The sequence below is a fragment of the Natrix helvetica genome (assembly GCF_964273705.1).
Source record: "Natrix helvetica genome assembly, chromosome: 2".
Taxonomy (NCBI): domain Eukaryota; kingdom Metazoa; phylum Chordata; class Lepidosauria; order Squamata; family Natricidae; genus Natrix; species Natrix helvetica.
Genome location: NC_138552.1, coordinates 229,413,756 through 229,439,960, shown reverse-complemented (window position 1 = coordinate 229,439,960; position 26,205 = coordinate 229,413,756). Strand labels below are relative to the sequence as shown.

General features: G+C 40.5%; 1 long non-coding RNA gene across 2 annotated transcripts; it reads left to right on the top strand.

Moving 5' to 3' along the window:
- The first annotated feature begins 1,956 nt into the window (after window positions 1–1,956).
- Window positions 1,957–25,286, top strand: LOC309386326. Of its 2 annotated transcripts, none has more exons than XR_014174398.1 (4): window positions 1,957–2,041; window positions 8,586–8,837; window positions 9,849–9,979; window positions 25,028–25,286. It is a non-coding gene; the product is annotated as an uncharacterized lncRNA (long non-coding RNA). The 2 variants fall into 2 exon arrangements; XR_014174399.1 differs by lacking the exon at window positions 25,028–25,286 and adding an exon at window positions 13,167–13,511.
- The last annotated feature ends 919 nt before the right edge of the window (window positions 25,287–26,205 follow it).

Here is a 26,205-nt window from a genome sequence, read left to right as displayed (position 1 = left end):
AGGATCCCTCACCCAATGAGGCATTCACCAGGCCCAGAAGCCAGCCTCGGGTCACCTCCCAAGATGCCAGTACCAACCAGGAGGGACACGGGTCCATTAAACATGTGGTGGGTCGCAGCCGTCCACGCAACCTATCCAAATCCTCGGGGGCAACAGAATCAAACTCCTCCCAGGATGGTCTCACAAGACTCGCTGTTGGCGGCCCGTCCGGTCCACTGAGGGGGGCCCATCCGCTCCGGATCTGAGCGACTTTATCCTGCAGATATTCCCCAAACTCCTCTGCTCTGCCCTGCAAGGGTGCCCCTTGCGTCCTCTGTGACAAGAGGGAGCGGGTCACCCTAAACAGGGCGGCAGGGCGGTTATCCGCGGACGCAATAAGAGCAGCGCAATATCTACGTTTGGCCGCCCTTAATGCCACAAGGTAGGTCCGTAAATAGGCTCTTACCTGTGTTCGATCAGATTCGGAGCATGAGGACCTCCACCTGCTCTCTAGACGTCTCCTATGGCGCTTCATCACCCTCAGCTCCTCGGTATACCAAGGAGCCCGGGTGGGTCGCTGCCGCAGGAGAGGTCGCAAAGGCGCAACCCGGTCCAAGGCCCCAGCCGCAGCCCTATTCCAGGCGGCCGCTAGGTCCTCCGACCGAGCGCGGGTCAGGGCTACAGGTAATGGCCCAAGCTCCATCTGGAACCTATCCGGCTCCATCAGGTGCTTGGGGCGGTACCAGCTTGGACCATCTGGTCCCGCCTCCTCGCGGTGGGGGGTAGCGCCAGGGAAGTCCAGCCGGAGACATGAGTGATCCGACCATGACAGGGGTGTAACAACAAAGTCCCCTATACCCAGATCACTCGTCCACTGCTCAGATACAAAAACAAGGTCCAATGTGTGGCCACCTTCGTGTGTGGGGCCCTGAATTAACTGGGTCAGGCCCATGGCTGTCATGGAAGCCATGAACTCCCGAGCCACCTCAGACGCTGCTCCCGTCGACGGCAGGTTGAAATCCCCCATAACCACAAGCCTGGGGATCTCAACCGCCGTCTCCGAGATCAGCTCGAGGAGCTCGGGCAGGGCCGCTGATGTATAGCGAGGAGCCAAGTATACAATCAGCAAACCCAACTGCCTCCCTGGGCCCCATTTCACAGCAAGGGTCTCACACCCGGATATCTGAGGAACAGTGAACTCCCTCGGCTCTAGACCTTCCCGTATAACTACCGCCACCCCACCACCCTTACCCAGGGCCCGAGGCTGATGGAATGCGCGGAAACCTGGTGGGCACATTTCCACGAGGGGTAAACCACCCTCGTGGCCCAACCAGGTCTCCGTTATCCCTGCAAGGTCCAGCTCCCCCTCAGAGATCAGCTCATTAATGAGGGGGGCCTTGTTGGTTACGGACCTTGGATAAGCACAATGGCAGACCACCAGCAGGGAGAAGCATAGTGCTTCACTTTCCGCTGCAGTGTTTGTTAGCGCTTAAATATAAGGAAATTAAGAACAATTGAAAAACAACTTTCTGCAAACACCAAAGGTAGCTGCATATTTATCAGTCCTGTTGTTTTAATGCCCTCTACACTTATTTTACATGTATGTCAAAGCTTTTGCATCATTGTCACAGTCTTCATTTCCCTCCCCATGCTATAAATGCTTAGAATTTTTAAAAATTTCTCATTTAACGTACCCATGTGCATACATATCCGTGCATCACATCTGATAAAGTGAACTGTGTTGCGCGACAGCTTTTGCCATAATAAGCTTTGGCTAGTTTTTAAGCATTGATTTGTTTACTGAGGTATATACAAATTAAGTGCATGAAAACATCTCAGACTGGCGCCCCCAAGCCTGTACAGGTGGTGCCAAGCATACCTTTTTTTTGAGAGTGCATTCCATAACTAGGTTGTCATTATTGAGTTTCCTCTCTTTTGCAGTTATAGAGGGCACTTTCAATAAGAAAAGTATTTGGAGCAGAACTTCAGATACAGACAAGCTGGTAGAGAAACTGGCTCTCCTTCAGCTATTTGGATCCCAAAGCATTTTAGAACTCTAAAGGTAAGTGTTGGGGGTAACCTCTGTCTGTCTAGACCTGGTAGCTCCCGATTCAAATGAAGATTTTGATCACTTTAACTTTTTAGTGTTAAAATTTACCAGCAAATAAATAGTTAAATGCCAGTGCTCAGACCTAAAGTCTTTCTTGGCAAGCAGAGATATGTTGATTCTGCTCACCATTATGCCAGCCAGTCCAAATATTTTTTTATTGTTTGCCAAGATGCAAACAATTCTGTTTCAAGGAAAGATTAATAAATGGAATTGCTGGGTTAGAATATGAAATCGTACTTTGCAAGTGACCCCTGGAATGACATGAACAAACCTAGTTTTCCTGATTAAAAATTCTAGCCAATGAATTCTGCTTTAAAGGACAGTTCCAAATTGTCATTTTATCTTTTGTTATAAGAATGGCCAGTTTTGATACATTAAAGCATAACTGCTTTCCTAAAAATCCTTGCAAACCAAAAATTCACATATTAGGTAAAAATGAGAATCTTCGTTAACGGGGGTCATTGTTGTTCCTATTGTCATCTGCAAAAAATATTTGTGTCTGTTCTTTAACTGAAGGAAGCATTGAAAAGTAAAATGATCCACTGTTTCTGCCCCTCGGCTGTTATAAAGATTTATTTGTAATAAAAAGAACCAAGGTAGTGATGTGCTTACAGTGCAGTACTATAGGCTACTTCAGCTGGCTGCTAGCTGCAAGTACGGCAGTTCAAATCTCACCAGCTCAAGGTTGACTCAGCCTTCCATCCTTCCAAGGTGGGTAAAATGAGGATCCAGATTATTGGGGGCAATATGCTGACTCTGTAAACTGCTTAGAGAGGGTTGTAAAAGCACTATGAAGTGGTATATAAGTCTATTGCTAGTGCTATTGTTAAAATCCACTTGTTCATAGCTCTACCACCGATTTATAGTAGTGTAATACAATCTGCCATCTCTTTTGCTGCCCTTAGGGATCTTCACGCTTGAAAATTGATTTGGACCTTGCGTGGTTGCCACCAGCTCTCAATCCACCCAGGTATTTTGGACAATGATCAACCAGGGAATAAGAGAAGCTAGTGGAGCAGCAATTATAACCAACGTTTGTTGGAGGAGATGATCTGGACCCTCCCAATCTGCGCTCAATTGCTGGCATGAGATGAAAACCACTGGTTGATCTTGCAGATGATCTATAGTGGGATTTAGATGGCGATTGTATTGATCTGTTTGAACTCTCAATGGTGCCCCTTTGTACCACCCATGAGGGTTAGGAGTTGAGGATACTCCTTTAGGTTGCCTCTGCTCCTTCCTTCCTGACTGGTTCCATTTGATGTGGGAGGAGGAATAGCGCTTAGGCCCTTCGGTGGGAGGTGCTTCAGGGCTCAACCTTCACCTCCATTTTGTTTAATATCTGCTTGAAACAGTTTGGAAACTTCATCCTAGTGGCATCCACAGTAACAATCAACTTTGAACTTCTGGCCTTCTGGCCTTCTCCACCAGGCACGTATCAAGCCAGTGACCATCAGTGTGGATGATCCCTGGATCATCTGTTAATTTGGAGCAAAGAGGAAGGCTTTTGAATAACCTCAAAGAAAGAATGCAGGAATGGTTAAAGCAAAGTAAGAGAGAACTCAGTCCTGGGAAAGGAGAAGGCGTAAGAAAGAAACTCAAAATAACTCCGCCCTGAGTCTCTTTGGTATAGGAACTCTGGCAGGCTTTCAAGATTCTATTATTATATCCATCAACAATAAAGTAGCTTGCCTATAATTTCCCAATCTGGCCTACCTCAAAGGGCGCACAAGTATCATCAATATCCTGATAATGCCCAGTTTCACTTCTACATCACAGGCTAAGCAAGAGATGCATTTCCTGGAGGCTGTGAGAGATCGATCAGAACAGAGCATTCTTAGGATGACTCCCAGAAAAATCGAAGTGCTATTTGTCAAGAAGCATTCTGGTTTCAGAACACTCTGTCTTTAGTTCTAGATTGGGTGGCAATATCCCTAAAAGAGAAAACCCTCAACCTGGGTGCAAGTACAAAAGGTGGAGATCATAGCCCAGTTTTGGTTGAGGTGCCAGTAGCAGCCTTTTCGGTATCAAAAAACATTGGCAATTGTAACTTGATACTTGTCTGGATTACTTCAATTCATTCTTCATGAGGTTACTCTGGTAGGCAATTCAGAAAGTTCTGTTAGCCCTGAATATAGTTACTTACTTGCTAACTGGCAATAGTTGCACAATAAATGAATTCCAATTTCACAGAAGAAAGGCTGACTACTAATAGTCTTCTGTGTCCAATTCAAAGTGGCGAGTATTTTCTACGAAGCCCTATTTGGCTTAGATCTGCGTTAGCTCCTGGACCATGTAACCCAGTCAATGTCTGAAAGAGCGCAAAGGCAGACTGAGAATCTCTGTCTCCTGGGAGCAGTCAAACAGAGGAGGTGTCAAGAATCAAGTCTTTCTTGGTGGCCTTCCTTGGTGTTGCCTCCTGACGTGAGCATGGCCCTTGTCCCATGGCCCTACCAAAAATATTCAAGGCCAGCCTATTACAGTGGGCCTTCAGAGCTAGGGATATTCTTTAATGGAAACTGCTGAATGAGTGTATAGACTAGAGGAAAGTATTTAAAGATTGGGGACATGCAGTGGGTTTTTATTTCACTTTATGGATCTTGTAGTATCAGCATCAGAGGTGGTATTCGGCTGGTTCTCTCCAGTTCAGGTGAACTGGCAGTGGCAGCTGCGGGAGAGTCCGCCCACCTGCCCTGATGTAATGTGCGACCTTCTGCACATGTGCAAAAGGCAGTGCGCATGTGCAGAAGGTGCACTCACATTTGGAAACCGGTAGGGAAGGTAAGTGGATCCCACCGCTGATCAGCATCCACAGACATGTTCTGCCTTTGTCAAAATGTTGAAAGCCACATCATACCACTTCCTTAACCCATCCTGTACATGTCTGAGACATGACAATGCATGTACAAAAGGGGTAAGGCTGACTTGTCATTCTCACCACCACCCACCCACCCACCCCCTTCAGCTACCACTGCCAATGGGTTTTGATGTTGTTCTAATATTATATTATGATAGTTTGGGTTGATTTTTCTAGGAGTCACTTACAGCTCCAGGAGAAGGTGGGGAAAAATTAAACGTAATAAACAAACAAACAAAATCAGGCTTCTATGTAAACCTAGAAAAAGATGCCTTGTTTTAAGGAATCTATTCATTAATGATTGTGCAACTCTTAAAGCAGCCACACCTTTCTGCGAAACATGTATCCCCGCCTGAACCCTTCCTCCTTGGCTCAGAAATTCCATCCATGATCCACTCCAGGGACATAAAGTGAAACATTAGCAAACCTAAGACTCATAAAAGCATTTTGAGGTATCAGTAGGCTTTTGCAGTATGTGTCCATTGTATGAAAATGAAGTGATACAAAGACTTCAAATTATCTTGCAGATGTTTGCAACTTTCAGCAGTGTTTGCAAATATATTTTTTTTCTTTTGTAGTTCTGGTTGACATATATTGTTTTACTTGTAAAATAAATCAACTGGTTGCAAAAAACTCTGGTGAAGAATTCTTTATCTATCTAACTACTTGTCTATCTTGCAAGCCTGCCTTAAAATCAGGAAATCAGGATAGTGAGACTGAAAATAAAGTACATTAATTTGTTGCAATTTATCCACCTAACCAGTATAGAAATAAACACTTCCTGTAAAATGTCTGTCTGTATTGATCCAGGAACATCAAAAATGCAATCAAATGAATGTTTCTTTTTCCAAATCCATATAATTGTTGCTTCTACATAGAAAAGGATAACAAGTCCTTAAGGCTGATACAATCCTGCACATGAATTGGGAATAAGCCCCACCAAAATTTGTGGGAGTGAGTTTTGTATTGTTGCACATTCATTACTGATCACTTGCTGCTTTACCCTCTTTAATTTCTTTATCATATATTCATGTCCGTATCATATAGTGGTCCATAACGTATCGCCCCATGATGGCGAACCTACGGCAGCTGTGCCCAAAGTGGCAAATGCAGCCATGTTGCCTGGCACGCACAGCGTCACCCGTTCCTCTTCTGGGTTTCTAGCGTGCATGCACACGTGACGATCAGCTGGCCTTTGTGCATGCAGCAGTGCTGGAAACTGGAAGAACTGGTCTTCCGTTTTCCAGCTGATTGTCACACATATATGCCCGCCAATAACCAGAAGTCTACCTGGCGGGCGTACATGAGTACATTTTCCTGGGCAACCCCTCTTCTGGGTCGTGTCACAGATGAGTGCACACAGGCACTCCCTTTTTGGCACTCGGTGCCGAAAAGGTCCGCCATCACTTGTATAGCCCATCCTCGCCAGAGAGATTCAAATCACCCACTGCTATTGATGAATGTGAAGAGCTCCAAATGTTTCCCTATTGTTTACTCAATATAGCCAATGCAGACATGCAGGGTCGGATTTTCCTATAGGCTAACTAGGCTTCAGCCTAGGGCCTCAAGATCAAGAGGGGCCTTTTATTTTTATTTATTATCCGTGCCACATTTTTTATAAAGGTTAGTACCAATTATAACATGTTTCATTTAATATATTGATATATATCACAGTAATGATGTATTTTATTACCTCTCATGTAATTTACAAACTTAAAAATGGGAGGTGAAAGGGCCCCATAAGTGGAATAGCCTAGGGCCTCTTTTCATCTAAATCCGGCCCTGCAGACATGCCATCCGTTGAGAAACAGGGCAGCTATTCTGCTTGAGATTTTATATAATGTGCCAGTGGAAAGATGCTTTTCTGCATTCAAAGGCAGTCTTTTCCTTTGCAGGTTTGAGCAGAAAGCAAAGAAAGCCAAGCTCAGCAGCCTTTTTGGGTAAAAGGGGGCTCAGAGACCTCTGTCCCAGCATGCTGAAGCCTAGCAGCACAGTTTTATACTTATCTACTCAAAGGTCTATTCATATATATATATATATATATATATATATATATATATATATATATATATATATATATATATATATATATATATATATATATATATATATATATATATATATATATATATATATATATATATATAGTATATTCATATATAGAGAGAGGAGAGACAGAGAGACAGAGTATATATATAGTGTGTATATATATATGTATGTATGTATGTATGTATGTATGTATGTATGTATGTATGTATTTGTGTATTTGTGTTACAACCCCTGGTATGCCTAAATATGGGAGGAAGGTCACTACTCCCTCTTTCTGTCCTTCGGCTCATCACAGAAGACCATGGGGGCAGAAAACCATATTTTTATTTTTAATGTTGCCTTTTTATATTTATGTTGTATTTGTACTGATAAATAAATAAAGGGAGACTAGTATAGATCTATTTCGAGCTAATTAGCTCTCATCAGCTAGCCATACCCTTACTGGGATTTGAACCTGGGCTGTATTATATCTTAGGCAGGAGTCTTAGCCACTATGCCACAGGCTCTCCTCCTTATCAGTTGAGCCAGGGAAATAGGTGTGCATTTGTGTTACAACCCCTGGTATGCCTAAATATGGGAGGAAGGTCACTACTCCCTCTTTCTGTCCTTCGGCTCATCACAGAAGACCATGCAGGCAGAAAACCATATTTTTATTTTAATGTTGCCTTTTTATATTTGTGTTGTATTTGTACTGATAAATAAATAAAGGGAGACTAGTATAGATCTATTTCGAGCTAATCAGCTCTCATCAGCTAGCCATACCCTTACTGGGATTTGAACCTGGGCTGTATTATATCTTAGGCAGGAGTCTTAGCCACTATAAGCCCTGATATATTTCTCACAGCCCCCTAATGGCTATTAGCCTTGATGGCAATGTGATTATCTCCCAAGAGAATTTGCTACAGTTGGTTGGTTATGTAAGAACAGACTGAAAGATTAGATGAGCCAACAATCCAATCCAGCAGGCATTGGATTATGTTAAATGCTAGGAACTGATATCCAGATTTCACCTGAAAATATACTCATAAGTCAAGAGAAAAACAGAGGGATATTGAGATGGCAGATAGTATTCACAGGGGTTGGAAAACAAAGTGCAATGTGATTAACTTGTCCTGATAAGTACACGTTTTGTGATCAGCCAACCTCCCTACAATAGGCACTATGTAAATGAATTCATAATATGTTTTCAGAACTTCAAAACATGCCTTGTGTACCCAAAAAGTTGGTAATCCCTCTTTTACCCATTCAAGGTTAATGTTCTTCTACAATCTCTGTTCATTCTTATATAAAACTTTAGTTATAGTAATCTATTCCCTTCATTACTCCAACAATGTAGAGCAAAAGAGATATCTGACTCATAGAAAGGAGCAAGACCATTCCATGAACTTTGATGTCCTTCCAAACAAAGCAAAGATTTCACTTCTACTAAAAAGCAGCCGGCCCCGGGGGAAATTACATGCTCCTCTGAACACTGCCTATTTTTTCGCACTATTTGTACCTGGAACTTCAGTTTGTACAAAACTTACATAATAACTATGTTTACTAACATAACAACAAACAACTCTGTTTGTCTTTTGATTCCATTCCCAGAAAATGCAGGAGAAATGAGGTACTGCTGGAAAACCATAAGAAAAAGGGGAAGAAATGTATTTCATGGGGATATATTCAGTCTTCCAGAGCCACATGTCAAAATGAGAGCTGTAAAGGATATTCACCACAGATTTCTTTTTAAATGAAATAGTGTGATGGAGCAAAGTGGCATCCATTGTGGCACAAAGAGGAAATTTACACCAGCTGCCATAGTCTGGGAATATTCATTAGCTCACAACTGCATACAAAAAGGTGAACGTTTGGTAAAATTCAATGCTAGGAAGTATTAACTCAAAAGACACGTGATATCAACACAATTCCCTCCCCACTTTATGCATCAGCTGATATTAGTTTAACCACTGCCATCATCTCAGAACTATTGGCATGTCTAGACTCTGGTATATTTATATTAAGGTGAGGAGGTTTGCATGCAAATGATCTGGAATAGATGTAGCAATCGATGCTGTACATACACAGGGACACCTGAATATTTCTACAGTGAAAACCAAATATCATACACTAGCATACCTCTCCCTGCATTATACAAAAGAATCATTTTCCCTGAAGCACAGGGTAGGTTTTTGCATCTGTTTTTCCCAGTTTTTATTTTCTCACCAAAAGCCAATACAAGTAGTCCTCGGCTTCCGACAATAGAGCCCAAAATTTCTATTGTTAAGTGAGACATTTGTTCAGTGAGTTTTGCCCCGTTTTACCATTTTTCTTGCCATCGTTGTTAAATGAATTGCTGCAGTTGATTAGTCAGTAACTGGGTTGTTAAGTGAATCTGGCTTCCCCCTTGATTTTGCTTGTCAGAAGGATGCAAACGTTGATCACCTGACCCTGGGACACATGAAAGGTGATGAATATGAACCAGTTGCCAAGCATCTGAATTTTGATCACAAGATTGTGTTGATGCTGCAAAGGTCATAACTGTGAAAAACGATCATAAGTCACCTTTTTCAGTGCTGTTGTAACAGTCACTGAATGAACGGTTGTAAGTTGAGGACTACCTGTAGTGACATGTCTCAAAGGTGCTTTTTTTCAAGAGGCAACTGGACTTTCCGGATTTGTTTCTCTTCGGAGATGTTTCACTTCTCATCCAAGAAGCTTCTTCAGCTCTTGGATGACAAGCAAACCATCTTCAAAGAAAAACAAAGAAAAACCAGAAAATCCAGTTGCTTCTTGGGAAAAAAAAAGTGCCTTTGGGAAAACCACTCCATAGACACCTGTACTGACATTTGTTAACCTCTTATTTTATGATAGGCTTTGCATTTGGTGGCGCAGTGGTTAGAATGCAGTACTGCAGGCTACTTCGGCTGCCTACCAAATGCTTGCAATTTGGCACTTCAAATCTCACTAGGCTCAAGGCTGACTCTGCCTTCCGTCCTTCTCAGGTCAGTAAAATGAGGACCCGGATAGTTGAGGGCAATATGCTGACTCTGTAAACCGCTTAGAGAGGACTGTAAAGCGGTATATAAGCCTAAGTGCTATTACTATTCTTCATGTCAAGCTCCTAGCTGGGGTGAGGCTTCTTCCCGAAGCTATCTTTCTTCTCCCATGGTTTTAGTTGAGTTTATTTGTGGATGTGGGTTTTTTTTAAAAACAACAAAAGCTGGTGACTGCAAGGAAACTTTAAAAAAAATAGAGAAGCTGCTAGAAGCAAAGTGAGCAAGTCCACATAGCTTACAGCAGCATATTTATTTAGCGTATTGCAACAGCAGTTGCAAAAATGCAGATAAATAAATAAACAAACAAACAAGTAAGCAAATACGAAACCATGAGTTTAAAGATTTTTTTAATTTATAAGCAGCCCTAGGCCTCTGTTAAAATGGGTGAATTCACATTTAAGAGGAGTTTGCATTGCAGTGCAACTGGTTAGAAAGACAGAGAAAATGGGATTCAAGGCTCAAATCTACTTTCAAATCTATTATTGTCATGGCAGAATGAATTTTAGATTGTCATTTCTCCTTGGGAGAAAACAAAAAGAGTAAGATAGGACATTGTGATATATTTTAGAATATCATCTCTCAGTCTCACTCTCATTATCCCAAATTATGAGAGCATAATTCCCATAATTCTGTTTATTTATTTGTACCACACCTTTATTATTTGTACAAATAACTCAAGGGGACAAACATATCCAACATGCCTACCTGCTCCTATGTTATCCACAACTCTGTGGATAAAACTACTACTCTGTGATATGAGTTGGGGTAAGAGAGAGTCACTGGCCCAAGGCCACCCAGCTGGTTTTCGTGGTCTCCTGCTTTCTAGCCTGGTGCTTTTCCATTTGTAAGAATTGCACCGAAATTGGGAAATACTATTGTAAAGTTAGCCATTCTGAGGAATCCCCTTAAACAATGGTGTGCTCTCTTTGAGATCATATGCGGTTAATGGATTAAATGAGAGCTCTTCCTTATTTGTTTTGTCAGGAATTACTCATGCAACTTGCCTTCTGGCTTGCATCTTCCTGGCTGCTTTTCCACAGGTGTATAGAAATTCACTTCAACTGTTGCATCATGTTTGAAAGGAAATATATTCACGTCTCTGGCTACACACCCAGTCATCTAGGGTAGTCAGGTTACACTTCTCTTTATAAACTGCTCTAAAATGTGTCATCAGCTTTAAAATGCCATCAAGAAAGGAGTGTTTTCTTTCATCATCAGCCTTTATGTCTTGCTCTTCAGAAGACACAAATATTTGGCTCCTTGTTAAATCATTCTGTATTCAGTTGTCCAGTCTATGCCAAGACCAAAACAAACCCCAGAGAGAAGGAAAAGGTTATACAACATAACACAAACATTTGTGTCTCAGTGCACAAAGAAATGACTGTTGGTGGTAGTAATTGTGGTAGTCTGACCTGTTCTTTAATGCCCTTTTCCAAAGGTTTGCAAGGCTAGTTCAAGCAGTGACAAGGGAAGCCGTAGTCATATATAAAATTCTAGAAAAGGTAATGTTATAGAATACTAGCCGATAATCCGGTGTTGCCTGGGTATTTATTTATAGGGGGGAAATGTCTGGACCAAACGTAATTTCTAATGTTGGATTTTCCCCCTTACCAGAGGAGCCCCCTTGTGGAGTACTGTGAAGTCATTACCATAGCAACTCCACTGCGCTGTACAGTAGAAGCCGATACAGCAGTACAGCACAACAGGCTGTATCTTAACAGAACACACACCCTGAGGGGCATTAGGGGTGTCTTACCCCCACAGTATTTTTCTCCAGAGAGTAAGTCATCTGTGTACCAAGTTTGGTTGAAATTGTTTAAGACGTTCCGGAGTTATGCTGGAACATACACACACACACAGCCATAGATAGATAGATAGATGATAGATAGATAGATAGCTAGCTAGCTAGCTAGATAGATAGATAGATAGATAGATAGATAGATAGATAGATAGATAGATAGATAGATAGATAGATAGATAGATAGATAGGTATAGATAGATAGATAGATAGGTATAGATAGATAGATAGATAGATAGATAGATAGATAGATAGATAGATAGATAGATAGATAGATAGGTAGGTAGGTAGGTAGGTAGGTAGGTAGGTAGGTAGGTAGGTAGGTAGGTAGGTAGATAGATGATAGATAGATAGATAGAGAGAGAGAGAGAGAGAGAGAGAGAGAGAGAGAGAGAGAGAGAGATAGATAGGTATAGATAGATAGGTATAGATAGATAGATGATAGATAGATAGATAGATAGATAGATAGATAGATAGGTAGGTAGGTAGGTAGGTAGGTAGGTAGGTAGGTAGGTAGGTAGGTAGGTAGGTAGACAGACAGACAGACAGACAGACAGACAGACAGACAGACCGACCAGACTAAAAACTGGAAGACTGTGAGTTCTAGTCCCACCTCAGCCATTAAACCCAGTCACTCTCTCTCAGTCCAACTCACCTCACAGGGTTGTTGTTTTGGGGGAAATGGGAGGAAGAAGGAATATTAGATATGTTTGCCACCTTCAGCTGTTCATAAAAGCATAATAAAGGCAAAATATAAATAAATAAACAAACAAATAAACAAACAAATAAATATCAAACAAACCAGCATATTTTAACTATGGCTCACTGAGCAGATCCTATAAATATACTATGCATATCACAGCATAATGGGTTACTTCGTGCTACCCCCAACCAAAACCAGACAAATCATCACATCATGGTTTAACCTTAGGTGTGAACCAGGTCAGTGTCTGCTTCCACCTGATTCTGATAAGCCACTCAAGCGGAATAGCTGCCAAATACTGAATTTACTTCTGGACACACTTGAGCCAAGGTCAAGTCCATTGCTGACACATGCTAAATGTTGAATTCTGCATATCACCGTGGCTTCACATAACCTTTGCGAAAGGCCCCTGGCCAACTTTCTCTATTAAAATCCTTGCTCCAGGCTTCCCTTCAGCAGGCTGGGTGTGTGAGTGAACTCAACCTGATCTTGCTTTAAATAGCCCATCGCCCCTGATACTGGTGTATTCCAAGAATTTCTCCTTGGCCTCTGCCAATGGTTCTAGAAAGGTCATACCTAAGAGATACATACTGAGTCATTGTGAAGCCTCCTTCCCTCTTCAACCTCATCAGGTATCAAGAATCTGAGAACCAGCTGGAAATAACAAGATGCCCTGCAACACGAACTGCCTTTCCTTCAAGAGTCTCCACCCCATTTTGCCCTTGTGGACAGGTTAAATGTAATAAATAAATGATGGCTAAAGTGGGAGTGGGTTTGAGTAGTGCAAAGAGATAGATGTTTACATTCGGGAAGTGTGACAGAAATAACAGCCAGCTTCAGGGGAATGCTGCTAAGCCCTCACAAGTTCTGGGTGTGCTTGTATGTGCGTGTTTAAAATTCTAGTGCTACTGCCCTAAAAAAAGAAAAACACCCCATTTTGGAGACATTCTAAATATGGTGCTTAGAAGGTGGCTGAAGAGAGGGACTGCCACGTTGTTCACTACACCAGGGGTGTCCAAACTTGGCAACTTTAAGACTTGTGGACTTCAACTCCCAGAATTCCACAAGTCTTAAAGTTGCCAAGTTTGGACACCCCTGCACTACACAAACCTTTCTTGATCAGCCTTTCTGGCCTCTCATCCTTCTATTAAATTCCTGAGTAAGATGTCAAGAAGGAATTCTTGTCATGAGAGTTCACTTAACAACGATGTCGTTAACACTATCAACACTATTTCTGAGAAAATGTTGGAAAACTTCTTTCTCTTCACAGATAAGTCTTTCTGGTTTTTCAAAGTTTGATGGAGCAATATAGTGCATAAAAATAGTGCATTATAGTGCAGAAAAACGGGAGCAGGTCCTATTAATATGCTACACATATCACTTGGTCATTTTTCACAGTTGGACTTGACAAACTACATTATTCTTGTCCCCAGTGGAAATAAGTCAGTTTATTCCGAGTGCAAAATTTGCATCTCACGCCCTTCCTAACATGTGTCTAGGTCCAGTCTTATCTTCCTGCTCTTCAGCAATGATAACAGAGAAGCCTTTTTAAAGGTCTGTTGGAAGTTCTTCATTTTTGTCTGGATGGATGAAAGCTCTGTTGGAAGACTCTGAATCTCCGCCCTTTCCATTCCTCAATTGTCAGAATCAGTTTGAAAATGGCCTTCACTCAGAAACGCTGAGAACAAGGTTAAAAAATCACTGCTACAAGTTCCACACTAAGAAAAATCTCTCAGCCCTCTATGTCCAAAAGGAAGAGAAAAATATTAAAAAGCCAAAACAGATTCTTGGTGCTCTGCAGCTGGTGTTAGGGTTCTAAATACCATGCAGAAATAAATCATTGTCCAAGGCAAAACATCCTTAAAGGTGCAATGTATTCCGCAGGCATGTTAGGACGGCTATGGAAATTTCAACTCTGAATTACATCCTGTAAGTTCACCCAGTTGAAAGTTCATGATCTCTCCCCACACCCACAAATCCATCACATGTTCCAATCATCATCTTCCACGCTGGCATGTACACCCATCTTCTTCCGGCCAGGTGTCGAGATTCGAAGACAAAAGATGACCTTGGCTTCTACAAAAGAATGTCAACAATCCATTCTACAATCCTACTCCCTTCTATTCCCCCCTCCCAACTACTACACTATTAAAACAGCATAGAAAATTATAAGAAAGTGTGGCAGGCCAAAGATCCTAAAAAGAACATAACTACAGGCCTGACAGCTGGTTAGTCTCCTGCACAGAAAAATGTGAAATTAACAGGATTTTGTTGATTTCACCCATACCTGCTTCTGTTATCAAGTGGAAGTTCTCAAGTCAAATTTTTACTTACAGGACCTGGTAGTAGACCTTATAGGAGGACAGCTGTATTAATCTATGGTAGCAAATGTTATTAATTTTAATCTATTATTAATTGTTACAAATTATAACCTATACTGGACAGTGACACTATACTTTCTAAGCACTGAGTGGCAGGCCAATAGTGACACACAAACCACCACCCAACCCAAGCTCAAATAGATTCTAATAAGTGACAGGAAACAACAGGATAATGGTACTATTTATTTATTTCATTTATATTCCTCCTCCACCACCACCACCTATCTCACTGTCCAAAATGACTCTATGCAGCCCAAAATAACTAAGAGGGGAACCTACTGCCTGCAACAAGGTTATTTTGCCCCACATCTATACCAACAGCCCATGATAAGCACATACATAATGTACACACTTCCATTGCTCTTCTTCTAATGTGATATATCCCTTGGGTTTCCAACCTTGGGAACTTTGAGCCTAGTGGACTTCAACTCCCAGAATTCCCCAGCCAGCAAAGCCCAACAAAGCAAAGCTGGCTGGGGAATTCCTGGAGTTGAAGTTCGCCAGGCTTAAAGTTGCCAAGGTTGGAGACCCCTGATATATCCCATCATCTGCCAGCAATGCACCTCTGGATTCTATAGAGGACAGATATGACGTAATTTGCTCAAAAGAATTAATAGAAGCAAAAGCAAAGGACAAAGGAATATAGGTGGAGCTCAAGGGCCAGTTAATGAATCCCACAAAATGGGCACACCATTCAAGTTTGCACTAACTGAAATTATATTTCTATGGAAAATGTAATTTATTTATTTATTTATTTATTTGCATTTCTGAACCGCCCATCTCCCTCAAAGGGTAATTGACTCCAGCTCAGCAGAAATAAACAATGAAAAATTGTACACATAAATTTTGGTATGTATATTAGTAAAAATATTACAATATAGGATAAAGAGAATAAGCTTCTTTAAATGTATGGTTAACAAAGTCAAAGTGGAGTTATAAAACACAAAATAAAAACAAAAAAAATTTCCAACATTTCATCCTATTTTGGAGTTGCTATGACCATCTTGATGTTGTCAACTACACAAAAGTTTGCTCTAAATTAATTAATAATGAGCCTCACTTTTTTTAAAAAAATCTACTGCTTACCTCTGATGAAATCTGCCTTTTCTCCATTCTGCACGTGTGAAAATTTAGCAGCATCTAAAACCACAAGCACAATTGTGTATGTGTATTGGCCTCAATTGTGCACTCATTAGCCTCATCTGAACTGAATTTTGGGTGGCATTAAATGTGACCATGTATGAATTTACGACTCACGTTTGATTTACTTAATATTTGAACTCACATTAATTGCGGCCTATATCAGACAATTTTAGCCTTCCAAGATACTCTATTGCAGTTCTCAAAGTGACCATTCAGGAAAATTAGACTTTGACCCTAACATTGAGGGAGAGGTTGTTGAACTCATATACGTGTAAAGTTTTAGTCCAGGGGTCCACAACCCCCAGGCTGCAGCCCACTGCCAGGCCACAGCCTGTTCTGAACTGGGCCACACCAGTAGCCAACTAGTGCAGCTCTATTTGTGCGAGTGGCAGGCACTCGCACTGAACCATCTTCCCACCTACCAGACCGCCATGACCCACTCAGAACTGGGCCACATGAACAGCGGATGCAGCTTTACTTGCATGAGTGGCAGGTGCTCACACACGCACCAGCCACTGACACAAAAACATCCCTTCCCCTCCACTGGGCCGCCAAGCCAGAAACGTTCGGACCCGCTGTTTTAGACTATTTCAAAAGGTCTCACCACACACAATTTTTTACCCATTACCATTGTTAATTGGTAAAGTACTTGTGATCTGTCTCGCATGTAATCCGCTTGTCTTCCCTCCCTCCAGTTGCCTAATACCAATTTCAGTCTTACATCAGTGAATTCACTCTATGCATCTAATGACACGAGCTACAGTCAACACAAGCTCATGCCTTGTCCTGGCATTAGTTAGACAGAAAAGGTGCCATCGCACTCTTTTTCTGACTTTGGGCGGACCAGACAGTGTGTCTGAAATGTTGCAAGATGGGTGTGGCCAAAATGTTCTCCCGTGGAGAAATGGCCTGCCTCCAAGGTCTGTAGAGTTCCTAAATTTCCCCAGCCAAAAATAAACCCCTGAGCACATCCTCATGCATCAAAATTGAAATTTTATTGTTTCTTGGCTGCCAAAAGACATCTTAGGGGTGCAGAATTGGTCCTGTAACAGTAGTATCCTCCAATAAAATGTTTGATAGTCATCATAACTCTGGAACGCCTCAAGCAATTTGAACCAAACTTGGTACACAGATGTCTTACTCTCTGGAGAAAAATACTGTGGGGGTAAGACACCCATAACACCCTTTGGGATGTGTGTTACAGCCTGTTGTGCCATACTGGCTTCTACTGTACAACGCAGTGGAGTTGCCATGGTAATGGCGTCACAGTACTCCACAAGGGGGCTCCCTCTTGTAAGGGGGAAAATCCAACATTAGAAATTATGTTTGGTCTGGACATTTTCCCCCTACATGGGCATTGCCAGGGTATCAGGTAGTGTACAATATTAGTTAATGGGATTTTCATTCATCTTTAAGATTCTGTTAAAAATTCCTTACATGAGCCAAGACACAAAAGTTTCATCTTTGCATACAGTTAAGCTTCTAAGCAAAGCTCAATGAAATTGATTAAGAGTCAACCCTTAATGACCATGGCGTTTGCTTAATGCCCATGGTACCACTTGCAAAAGCTGCATTTGTTTAATGACCGCCACGAAAAAGGTCATAAATTGGATCATCCATGTGACCCACCCATTTTATGACCATCACAACTTATAACTGTGAATATGTTTTTGTCTCCTGTTATCAGTAAACTTATATTTTTAATCTTTTAAGCTCTTTCTGTGATTGTGCCATGCTTACTTTCATGATACAATTTAAAAATACAGTTTACTTCCAGAGTTGTTGTTATGGGAAAAATTGGAAGAGAGAGGGCTCCTGGAAGAAAGATAGAACAAGACAACACCTTAAAAATGCCAATCTATTATTTATATATAGGACTTCAAAGTAACAGACAGAATAAGCACACACACATACACACAGGGGTGGGGATGGACGAGATCGCACATTGATTCCCCTTTGGGAAAACAGTTCTAACCAGAATTCCATTTTGCCTCCCCAGAAATGTGATTGGCAGCATCTCTTCCCTACTTCCCTTCAGTATAGTCATGTGCCATTTTTTCAAAATAAAGAATTGTCTTTAAAGGAATGTCACAATCTACGTGAAATGGTCCCAATTAAATGTCCCTACCAAGGTTTCCAGCCAAGGAAATATAAGGAAATTTCTAGACAGTAAGTTCAAAAGAAAATATTGACCAGGAATTAATCCTTATAGTAAGTGATACATAGTTTCTCTGCCAGAAAAGGAAATTGCATATGAGGTTTTATCTATTTTTATCCCATTTTTATTATTGTTATAAATAACTCAAAACAGCAAACATACTTAATACTCCTACCTCTTCCTATTGTTTCCACATCCACAACCACAACAACCCAGTGAGGTGAGGTGAGTTGACAACTAGTGACTGGCCCAAAGTCACCCAGCTGGCTTTCATGCCTAAGTGGGACTAGAACTCACAATCTCCTGGTTTCTAACTTGGTGCCTTAACCATTAGTTAGAAGCTCCAGAATTACCAGCAGCTCCCCTGAAGATTGTCTGTATTTTGCTAACCTTGTTGCCAGCGAATCTCAAGTTTTACCATCATAAGTAACAGACCTATTCAACGATTTAAGAATCGAGAATAATTACAAGGAAGTTAGAGCGCTCGGGGCAATTCTGCAAATTAACCACACTGGCTTCCCTCATGTGTATACATGTGCTATATGAATGAAGAATCCAGTTTTCAATTTTATGGGCATGTTGCATCAGGTTATGCAAAGTTCAGTTGCATCAGCTACTTTATAACAATTGCACAATTGTGTCCCAGACCCTCTCCAACGCCAAAATGTACATCTAGCCATAAAATCTACTTTCAGTGCTAAAAGTCACACCCGTTCAGAGGGTACTCAATACTGGATTTGGATAATTCTCAAGGATCGTGATTTTGTTGGGCATTAACTCCTAGGGAGAGCAATCTATTAGGGAATGCCTATGAATCTTGAGTACATACAAGCATTTATCATCATTTGGGTAGAAAGTAAACATTATTCATTTGGCTCCAATTCTTTATTACTGGGTGATTTTTATCAAAAATAGCCTAAGCATGATGAAATACTCCTGCAATCGCACTCATGCACTTATGGCAAAAGATACGATAGCAGATGCTGCCTGAATTATCAGAATTTGTGTAAACTATTGCGTTCTCATTGAAATAGTTTCCAAGCTGGAAAATTCGGTACAATCTTGACTGATACTTTTTATTTATACATTCCTCACAACAGTTTGTCAGCAGATTTTATTTTATTAGGAACAGACCTTGCTGATCCTTTTTTATTTCCTTTTATTTATTAGACTAAAATCATATCAATCAACAGTTCCTTTTATCATGCTTGCAACTATATGCTCCAAAACCATGTTTGAGTACAATTTTCAGGGCTTAAAATTATTATCTCAAATTCTGATAAAGATGCCCCTATCTAATTGAGGTTTGGTTCAAGGGCTAGTAAGGACACAACTTTGTCTGAGACAATGTCACAAATGTGAACTCCTTCTTCATATCTATCTATCTATCTATCTATCTATCTATCTATCTATCTATCTATCTATCTATCACTTTTCTAAGCCACCTATCTCCCTCAAAGAGTATACACAATACAGGGCAGTATACAGTTAAACACCAACATGTGGAATAGTATATAAAATTAAAATGTTACATTTTTAGAATTAGACAGACAGATTAACAGAGTTGAAAGGGACCTTGTCCAACCCCCTGCCCAAGCAGGAGACCCTAACCATTTCTGACAGATGTCAGTCCAGTCTCTTCTTGAAAGCTTCCAGTGATGAAGCTCCCACAACTTCTGAAGGCAACTTCTGTTCCATGGGTCACTGTCAGAAAATTTCTCCTTATTTCCAGGTTGAATCTCTCCTTGTTCAGTTTCCATCCATTATTCCTTGTCTGGCCTTCAGGTGCTTTGGAAAATAGCTTGAGCCCCTCCTCAATTGTAAAAAACTGATTTTGCCTCTACTGTTTTATTTGGTCTTCCCTATTTTCTCCTCCCTGTACATTACTGGAAGTGTCTGCCCAGTCTTCAGAAGCCATTAGAAATGGATTACAGAAGAAAATAGACTTTCAGCTGATCTATCCAGCAAGGCACTTGGGAACCATTTTATGTATCGATGAGTTTTTTGGTTTTGCTTCATGCCAATCCCATCTTAACTGCTTAGAAAGCTTAATTAGGGAAGGCATTTTTGAAAGATGCTTTCAGAATATCATTCTAATGACAAAGATGATGTCTCTATCTGCTAATTCACATATAGGGAGAGCCAGATGATATAGCGGACTTAGCCATTTGCACTTCAAAATCAACTTCCTTAGAAGTGGTTTAAAAAGCATCAGTGTGACTATAGGTGCTATCCAGATAAATATAATAAAACTATAAGTGTCATTGGAAACCAGTTGGTTGGGTAGCCAAAGTGATGGGGCATATGGGAAAGGAAACAAGATGGAAACCCCGGTTTGACTATTAGTCTTGGATAAATAATTGCTTTGGTCTTAATTATGTGGGTTGAAATCCAAAGAATATGAGGCATGGAAGGTCTATGAGCATTCATTTTCTTCTTTATTACAAGCAGAGTAGTTCCAAATTTGATCAAAGCAGCGCTGTTGTTATCCAAGCAAACCTCCTTTTCCTACCACTACAGTAGCTCTCATAAGAAAAAATGCATAAACTCTGCCTTCCTTCCTATCAGCTTTGTTCCAATCAAGTTTGCAGCTCTCTTTGCCTGCTTAATTTTATTTAGTTTTTTTTATTCTAAATAGCATTTGCTATTGGAGCCATGGTGGTGCAGTGTAGTATGGCAGGATAACTCTGCCTACAACCAGGATTTTCCATCCTGAATGGATCAAGGTTGCCTCAGCCTTCCATCCTTCTGAGGTGAGAAAAATGAGGACCCAGATTGTTGGGGGAAGTATGCTGACATTGTAAACTACTTAGAGAGGGCTGTAAAACACTATGTGCAGTACATAAGTCTAAGTGCTATTGCTATTACTATTTGCTGGTTCAGCTATAGATCTACCATGTCCAATGTGATTTCCCTGGAGTGTTTACATTCAGTGAGTTTGTTTTACTCCATCTAAATCTGTATTTGCCCCCATGACTAAATTTGGTAAACATCTCTCAGTGGAAATTAAAAGATATTTTTCTAAACCACCTAAAACCATATTTTCAATTAGCTGACAGCTGCTATTACAAATCTCCTTAAGGAAAGCACCCATTTCCTTCTAAGTTTCTTAAGAAACTTTATGACGATAGAAGTGCAAAATATTATAGAAATGAATGAACAAATGAACAAAAAGCTGGATGAAGCTGCCTTTAAAAAGGTTCAGGTTCCCAGTTCAGCTTTGATGACGATGGTGCAATTTTTGTGATACTTTCATAACTGTAGAAGAAGGGAAGTATCACTTTCCTTGCCAAAAGTATGATAACATTTATGGGAAGAACCCATATTGAAAAGGCTTTGAGCCAATCTAGCTAGGTACAAAGTCAACAAACACTCTGTATACTTGTGACATAGATTAATTTCTCATTTTTTTCTCATTTTTCTATTTGTTTTTCCATGTTTCCATGATCTTTTGAGAAAAGCTTTATACTGTATATGCTTATATTAAATATTTGATTTTGACAGTCATTTTACCCAATATATTCCACTTCGTAAATATGTTAGATTCTTATGGAAACTTTTTACTAATATTCACATTTTTATAGGGAACTTGGAAAAATTCATAGAAGTGTGTACGAAAGAATAGGCAATTCTTATTTTTCAATTTTAAAAAAATGCAAGATTGTTAAAGTATGTATTAAAATATGAACTGAATAAAATTTGTCAACAATTAAAACTTAATTTCTCTGACAAAACCATGTCTTTGCTATTATGATTTATTTCATTTGTTGGGATTAGATATATTGGATTAATTCAAAATAACATGAATCTGTGCTGTTATAGATCACTCAATAGATACTGAAGACTATAATCATATTTGATATCTCATTTCTTTATTAGTTACTGAGACTTCTGCTTCTAAGTCCCTTCAACTTCTCTGAGTACTCTACATTCCTTAATATCTCTGAAATTTTGTCAGCTATTTCCTGTAGCACCTTGGGCTGTATGTCATCAGCCACCATTGACTCCAACCTTATTTATATTAACAAAATACTCTGTACATTCTTTTGTTCTCCCATGTTATACCACACCCTTTTTGTGTTTCTGCCAATTATGATAATTATGTGATCATCATTTATTTCCTAAAGAATAAGGCACTGTGAGCACAGACAGACTCTGCCTTCTCTAAGCTTAACGCAAAGCCACAAAAATCACGAGAGAAGAGAGCAGGGATGCCCTGATCTCATGTCTCTCACGCAGTTAGCCAGTTTCAACCAGGAAACCCTTCCATCTGGGATGGAATCTGGATTCCCCACTTAGTCAGCTGACAAGTCTACGCCACAACAGGTTCTCCCTCATCTCATTCTCAATTCATGATGGGAGTGTGATTATATAATTAGCATAAAATTGAGAGTGCATTTCCACTGCTTCCCTCAATGAAGAAAAACCAAAATAATTGAACAGGAGCAGGACTTAGAAGGACATTCCAAGAGCACCAGTGGTGGGTTGCAATTTATTTTACTACCGGTTTGCGCAATCACGCAACACTTTTGTGCATACGCAGAAGTGTCTGGGCGGATGGGCCGAGCCTCCCGCCACCACCACTACCTGTTCACCTGATCCAGGGCGAACCGGCAGCAACCCACCTTTAAAGAGCACCATTTGAAGGGGGAAGTAGCAATCAGCCCTATTCAATTTTGTTGCTGCCTCTGTTCAGTCTTCAGTTGCTTCTAACCCCCCCATAGCCTGATGGACATTATTTCATCAGGATTGTCTGTCAGCTTTATTGAATTCTTAATGGCTAGTGCTTGTGTCATCAGTGACCGGTCCCTTCATGTTAACATTTTCTCTAGATCTATCATACTTTCTCCCAAGTAATTTGTTAGTCAGCGGAGATGCTACTAGTTTCTTCCTGATTTTTGATTCCCAAGGAACAGATGTCTCTTCGTTTCATTATTATAATATGGCAGCCTCTCCCACTGGAATTGATCCTCTCATTTTTTTTCTTCTTCTTCATTTAGGACAGAGAGACTTCCAGACATAGGAAAGAGGGTCAAATAGTTCCAAAGCTTCCTTCCTTCCTCTCATCTAGAAATCCTGTCAGTCACACTTTACACTTTGGTACATGCAACTGATATTTATAAACTCGGGGTCACAATATTTCCTAAATTATATGCCCTTTGTATGTATTCATTGCAAAATCTCAATGTATCAAATCCTGCAAAAAAAAAGTAACGAATACAAATGATACAAATCTAGTAGTGTGTGTGTGTGTGTGTGTGTGTGTGTGTGCATGCGCGCGCGTGTGCATGCACTTGCAAACAGCTAGCAGAATTTATTTTCTGCCTGTACAAGATAGGCTTCTGGCTTCAAATAGTATGATTTTCTGGAGCCCTACTGTCTAGCTGCAGAGCAAGATCCATTGCTATAACCTGCCTTTAAATCAGTTCCTCTAAAACATTAATAACTCTCTACTTGTTCTCCCTGGCTTTTTCAAGAGGAAAAGTAAGTAATTCAAAGCCAGTGAAAAGACCAGAGTTGATTGACTTACGGAAGTTTTGTTAACCATTTCTAAGAAGTTATTTGGAAGGCAGTCAAACAGTGGCAAAACACTTAGCATAAGACTTCAGCCAAAATTGCAAAGATGGCACTGGGTTTTGTCAGAGATACAATGACCTCTGCTGGCTGCCTGGAAAGCAGAATGTGCGCTAGCATCTGTCAATTGTTCTCTTGGTCCCAGCAATGAAAAGAGGGTTCTTGCTGTCAAACATCCAAGAGAATGACATATCTGCCAGACTGTAGATTTGTGAAGGAATTCTTCTTAAAGGCTGGTCATCACATCCATTCATAAAAACAAGCTCATCCATTCTATCTTGGTTTTCTCATTCATTAGAAATGACAAAGGCAACTTCTCAACTCCCAAGATTTGTTTTTATGGACTTGTTAATGATTGTGGTTTAAACCAACATTTTAAAGAGTTGTGACACTGGGGAGGTGGTATTTGGATAGAGGCCTTCAGAGTTGGCTGACAGTCTGTGGGAAATGATTTGGGATCAATAGTTCTACCTACTGTGATGGCAGATTAATTCAGGGCTCTTATAAAAACAAACAGTGTTTCCATGGAATTTCATACGGTATCATCTTTGTGACAGAATGCTGAAGGTAGTTTTATGAAGTAGGAGTTGGTGAGTCTCTCAGTTTTGAGTTTTCTAATGTTTGAGTTTTTTCCAAATATAAATGTATTCCAGCCCATTACAACATATGTTTACAATGTTTTTAAAAAGTCCATATGAAAATTCATATTTATTTTGTAGCACATTTATTTATGCATAAAATTCATAAGCACTTTCTTTTAATGTGCACATTATTTCCAAACATTTTCCTAATATATTCCTCTTAACGTGCCCTGTTTTTACTCATGTGCACATTTCTATATGTGCTTTATATCAAAAGAACAGCACTGCAAAATTCAGAGAAGTACAAAAATGGAAAACTAATTATAACAAGACGTTAGATCAGTTCTTATTACTTAGATGTCGAGCAAATTCATTTCGCCCTGTTTCAGTTCTGCAAATTCAAGCTCTGGTGTTTCTTGTAACAATGGTGATGGCACTAGATGAAATTGCTGCGGTAGTTTGCAGGTAAGTAGATTAGATCAATGACATAGAATGGGTGACATCAACTATGAGGAACATTCTCAGCACTACAGTACAGGCAGTGCCAGAAGGAGACAGAGATTGTAGAAACAACTAAAATAAATCATTTGTGTATAGACCCTTGTCTGATTTCTAAACAGTTTCTATTTGCAAATACTACTTTGAACATTTTCTAGTGATTTGAGGAGGAAGATATTACAAATCATCATCCTGATTCAACAACCCCATAATCCCTTGAGGGGTGGAGTCTGGACACCTGAATAGAACTAGCAGAGTGTTTTAATGGCCAGGTGCCCTTCCTGTCACCAATGTAGAATTTTATTCAGCAGCTCATTCTTGGTATGCCCAAAGAGAGAAATACCTGCCTCTACCTAGGATCAAACTCACAGCCTCCTGATTGTGAGACGAGAGCTGCACCTCTAGGCCACCGCACCACTCCAGGAAGATGTTACAAATAAAAGATGTAAAACTGTCCTAAAGCTCTCTGTACTCTTCATATAAGCCTAGGACCTAAAATATCTGGCATACTGGGATTTCAGCCACGATCATATATGGTACCTAAGCAGGTCCCATCAAAGCTGATTCCTTATCCTCTAGGATAATACTAATAGCACAGGACAGTCATCCAAACTCGGTTTATGGTGCTATTGCAAAACTAAGCCAGCTTACCTGAGGCAGAAACAAGACCGTAGTGCCAGATCCCAATGAGACATCAGTAGAAGACTACAACATACTTTCAAACCCTGAGATGGGTCAGTTATGGAGTTAATGTGATGTTCTCTTTGCAACACTTAAATATATGTAAAAATAGATAGAGGGACAACCTTTGCACCAAAAATGTAAAATAAGCAAACAGAATAATAAGCCACGATCACCTTTTCTCCACAGATGTACTACAAAATGAGAACCCCCCTAAAATATTTAGAAGAAGCATTTTTGCTTCAAAGTTCAACCAAAGAGGGACACAATCTATAAACTATAACAGCTTGAAGGGGGGAAGGGAAAGTAATATTCCTTTAGGTCATAGTTGCTTTGTATTTCATAGTACCACAGGAGGGAAGCAAACTATCTGCAGAAGCTTTTTGTGGGGGTCTACTTGCTATGGTAGTCTACTTGAGTGGCATCCCTATTTACTGGGGTGTCCACAAGATTTGGTAGAAAAAAAATAAAATAGTGGATGCCACTGTGCAATCGAGGCTCCATCCATCCTGTGTTTTACAGAATGGGCAGAGCTTCAATTACTTCATTTCAGCTGCCATCGTGCCTTTTTTGACAGTACCCTAAGGACATCTCTCTCCAATTGCCTGGGTCAGAAGCTGTCACCTTTCAGTTCTGGGGCCTGTTGTTCTTTCGT